The following is a 5257-nucleotide window of genomic DNA, read 5'->3' as shown; positions in this document are numbered from 1 at the left end:
TCTTTAAGTGTAGACACTGTTTATGTATAAGTCCACTATTGCATGCCGTGGCAACCTATAATTAAGGCAGCACTTAGATTAAGTTAAATACGTTGTAAATATTGATTGTCTTCCAGTGTATGTCTTGTTGGTTGTCCTATTAAATAAATAAAATAAATATTTATAGCAACACAATGTTTAAAAATAAAATTTTTCAAAAACGATCAATTTAATCGATTATGTCTATTCTAAATGGACATCCCTATTTGTTAGTCAAATTGTCATTCACTCGCATCACCTTTTCTCTCTCACTCACTCTTGCTGTGTTGCTGTCTTGCTTGATCCTTCTTTGTGATTCGTTTGTGTTTTAGCTTTTATTTTTGGAACTTTATTAACTACAAACTTGGCTATTCAAACGGACTCTGATTGATTGCAATAACGACATACTCAGCCTGGGATTTACTGTTTTTGTGTGGCTCGGCCAAGGCTCGGCTGGTGGTTCTATGGTGTTAGAAAATGAGCAACATAATTATACACAACAATGGGCAGCACCTCGATCGGTAAGTACCTACATTTTGCTCTGCAATCTTATGATTATGTACTAGCCTTGCCAAACTTCTGAATTGCCATTCTCATGGCGGGTTGTCTTGAAATGAATGTTCCGCTATTATCTGTGGTTCAACCCTGGACAGTGTGGACAGCCAGGCCCGATTCGATTGTAAGAAACTAGTCGATGGTACAGCGCAATGGAGGCATGAGCGAAACAACAATTATGTTGACAATCCAGCTGGTTTTGGTGTAAATCTAAGGAATTATTTACTTTGACACTATCTCCCTGCTCTCAATGAAAGCTTGTTTTGTTTTGTTTTTTGGAACTAAGACTACTAGATTATTATTTTTTGTAACTAAGTTTGTAACACGTCATAATTAATTATTATAACAACAATGCTTATTTACTAAAGCTGTTTAACCCTACCCTCTGACCCAAAATTCTACTAACAGCACATAATATTGAATTATCATTTTTTTTATGGTTTGCGGCTCAATTTATTCAACGCACAGGAGTATGTGTGGCATGGCATGCAATGAATCTATTTATTTTTACAGGTTACAGCTCATGATCTTATATGCACAACATGTTGGACCCAAGCCCAAGATACAACACAAATGCATCTACTTCAAATCTTAGCAGAAAATGTGTGCTTTGCAGTAGAACACTAGAGCCTAGAACACGTTCACATCAGCTCATGTCCCTGAGAACTAACACTCAACATCATATTAACATCAGGAACATAATTGTGGAACGACTAACTCCATTAGAGGTAATGCACGCTAAAGTCCTTATTTAATAAAATGTTATTGGCTATACAATCAGTCTAATTCTTGTAAAGTTATTGGTTTCTGTAAATTAATACTAAAATAAAATAATTTAAGTGCGGGACATTAAAAAACTGATAATTTTTTTAAACTTATTTCTAATTATTATTATTTTTAAACAGGTTACTGCAAATGACTACATCTGTGGGGCTTGTCACTCATTATTGCAAAGAGATACCACACCTACTTCACAAGACTCTCCAGATATGCCAACCGGTGCCCCGGTAGGTCACCAACAAGTTTGTGTTGGATGTGGTTGTTCATTATTGCGAACTTGAAGTCATTGTTTGGATACAGAGAATAATCAAGATATATTAAACATTGTTCGAAATTGGATTCAACCCAGAGAGGTAAGAGCCCTGCCAGTTTTATAATACATAAAAATAATTATGCCGGTTTATTATAATAATAAAAAAGGTTTTTTCCGAATCAGCCTTCCCATCCTTCAACTCCTTCCATTGCTTTCAATCTGCCACTACTCTCATCCATACAGGTTATACAGGGTGGAAACGATAAGTGATCTCACTCGATTATTTCTAAACTACACAAGATATCGAAAAACTGGTTACTCATCCTGAAAGAGCTTCACGAGCTCTTTCTAACGGTATCAGTAAATAGTTACAGAATTAAATGAAAATTCAATGTTTTCAGCCTCCATACTAAATGTATGCCAGCCACACAATATTAAAAGTGTTATAGATCACTTATCGTTTCCACCCTGTATAATACAAATAGACTTATATTATTAAAATATTGCAATATTATTACTTACATAATATTAAACATAATTTTTACTATTATAAAGCCAGTTAAAAATTCCCTGAGCCAAATAAACTCAGTAAAGTTTTATTTATACTTCCTGCATAACAACAGACTACTCTTTTAAACTACCACTATTCTCACTCTCAATCCTCGTTCCTCATTCATCCCTTTCGTTTCCTCCATAGACCAATCATTCCTCATCATTCAGCGTTCAAATCATAAATTATCTTTCATCACTCATCTTACTATTCCGTTACACACAAAAGTCGTTAATCCTATATAAATATTGCTCTTCTTATTGTTGAACTGTGAATCTGATGTTTTATTTTATTTTCAGATTCGTCCTTCAGATCTTCTTTGCCATAGATACTATCAGAGAGCACGAATTACTACAGTTGGTGCTTATTTAATGAAGCTGAGGACCGGTGATTCAGATGACAGAATAGCTACATTACTTGGCATTTCAAGGAGTACTCTTACAAAATATGTAATGAAAGCACGCAGTATGATGGAGGAACATTTCGTACCAGCACATTTAGGGTTACAACATATTAGTAGAGAGGAAGTAGCCCAAAGAAACCTTTATGTTCCAGTCTCTTTTCGGGAAGCCAGGAAACGATTTACCACAAAGAAAGGCTATTGTCATCATGGATGGTACATACATACATTTATGTGCAAAAAAGTAGCAATTATGCATACCAAAAAAAAAAACTTATTCCCTATACAAATATCGGAATCTCGTTAAACCATTTATGGTACTTTGTTGTGATGGCGACATCATTGATGTATTGGGCCCATATTTAATAGAAAATGTAGAACATGACCATTAATAAATAATAAGTACCTACATACGTATTTTCATTTATACCTACATAACTGCCTACTTACCCTTGGGTCGGAATAAAGATATTTTTGGATTTAAATGTAAGTAAAATATATTAACTTCTTTTTAAAAAATGTTTGGCTTTTCCGTAGGCATTCCTATTTTTCCAATACGCAAAGTTCTATTTGCTGCTATTCATACGGTTTGACAAAGGGGTTCTTTATCGATCTACGATTTAAAGTGTAATTAAGACGTCTCTCCTACATATCTATACCTACTTATAATAAATCTGTAGAGAGGTCAATTCTGTACATGAAATATAATTTTCAAAATAACTATCAGGGGGTGATACTGATGCCAAAAATGCAATCAGTAAAATTTTTGTCTGTCTGTCTGTCCGTCTGTATGTTCCTTATAGAAACAAAAACTACTCGACGGATTTTAACGAAACTTGGTACAATTATTCTTCATACTCCTGGGCAGGTTATAGTATAGGTACTTAGGAATTCTCACGGGAACAGGAATTAGCGGGAAAATCCTTTTGTATGAAAAATCTAAACCGCTTAAGTTAGACGCTTTAAATTTCGCACGTAGGTACTTTAGTAAACTAATTCCCACGGGAACGGGAATTCGCATTATTATACATATAATTCTTGACAATAAATAGTTTTATTAGCAACTAGCGGCCGCCCGCGACTTCGTACGCGTGGATCCCGTTTTACCCCCTTCATCTATCTTACGCGGTTTAGATTTTTTCGTTCAAATGTTTTTTCCCGTTCACGTGGGAATTTTGCAATATCCTGTTGTAACTAAGCTTTAAGTTTATTAAGATACCTACATGTCAAATTTCAAGCGTCTAACTAAAGCGGTTTAGATTTTTCATACAAAGGGATTTTCCCACGAATTCCAGTTCCCGTGGGAATTAGTTTACTAAAGTACCTACGTGCGAAATTTAAAGCGTCTAACTTAAGCGGTTTAGATTTTTCATACAAAAGGATTTTCCCGCTAATTCCTGTTCCCGTGGGAATTCCTAAGTATACTATAACCTGCCCAGGAGTATGAAGAATAATTGTACCAAGTTTCGTTAAAATCCGTCAAGTAGTTTTTGTTTCTATAAGGAACATACAGACAGACAGACAGACAAAAATTTTACTGATTGCATTTTTGGCATCAGTATCACCCCCTGATAGTTATTTTGAAAATATATTTCATGTACAGAGTTGACCTCTCTACAGATTTATTATAAGTACCTATAGAAGATAGAAAATGGAAATCGATGCCTCCTAAGTAAATAATCGTAAGCCACAAAATATCAATTTTGATTTTATAAGCATTTTATAATTACTAAAATACGTATTATCGAACCCGCGAACAAAAATTGCAATATCATTTAAAATAAAAGATTTTTCACACGTATTCAATCGTATGTAATCCACGATCGCATCGTATACTATCGTAATGTCCTGTGCGATCGTCTACAGGGGAGAAGCGGTTTGGTTCACCGCTAGCGAGCGCATACTATTAGGTAAGTAGTAATTACAGATTTCCTTTTGGTGTTGAAAATTGCCTTATATTTTGTTACTAGCTATTCAAAACTATAGTAATTAACACATACGATTCTTTACGTTCCTTTTTTAAGCTAACAAAGTATCGTATGTTTTACATACCATGATAAACGTTGTCAATTAAATTTATTTTTTATCGTATGTAATACATACGATTATTAACGTGGTTTGTTTTCGTACGTTTGATATTGTATGTGCAATTTAATATTGTTTACGTTGGTAAATTGAGTATTTATTCCTATTGTAACGTTTAATTACGATTTTTTCGTCTTCGTTGTGAAGTTAAATTATATTTTATGTTTGTGTTTTTTTAATATTTTCAGATTCGCCATTGCCTGAAGGAGCTGATTTAATAGAAATCCAAGCATTTTCTAATTTGATCTCCAGTGATTTACTTAGTGATGAAGGTACTTCGATCCTACTAATATTATAAATGCGAAAGTTAGGATATCTGGATATCAGGATGTCTGGAAATTTGTAACTCTTTCGTGCAAAAACTACCGAACAGATTTTGATGAAACTTTACAGTATTTTTGTTTATAACCCAGAATAACATAACATATAGGCTATAATTTATGACGATCTGTGACAAACTAAATTTCTTTAATTAGTGACATTTTTATGTATTTTTATAAGTAATCAATAATAGGTAAAAAGCTTTATAACTAAAAAAAGTAAATCTAATTCACTCTCAGCATTATGATTAAAAGAATCTACAAGAAGATTGTGATAGAATTGGTGATGCACCGCT

General features: G+C 33.7%; 1 long non-coding RNA gene across 1 annotated transcript; it reads left to right on the top strand.

Annotated features, from left to right (window-relative positions):
- Nucleotides 1-687: 687 nt before the first annotated feature.
- Nucleotides 688-2965, top strand: LOC135071437 (uncharacterized). Its single transcript, XR_010257246.1, has 4 exons — nucleotides 688-777; nucleotides 1087-1301; nucleotides 1479-1706; nucleotides 2456-2965. It is a non-coding gene; the product is annotated as an uncharacterized LOC135071437 (long non-coding RNA).
- Nucleotides 2966-5257: the final 2292 nt, after the last annotated feature.

Source organism: Ostrinia nubilalis, chromosome 4 (assembly GCF_963855985.1).
Source record: "Ostrinia nubilalis chromosome 4, ilOstNubi1.1, whole genome shotgun sequence".
Classification (NCBI taxonomy): domain Eukaryota; kingdom Metazoa; phylum Arthropoda; class Insecta; order Lepidoptera; family Crambidae; genus Ostrinia; species Ostrinia nubilalis.
This window is presented reverse-complemented; position numbering and strand designations above follow the sequence as displayed.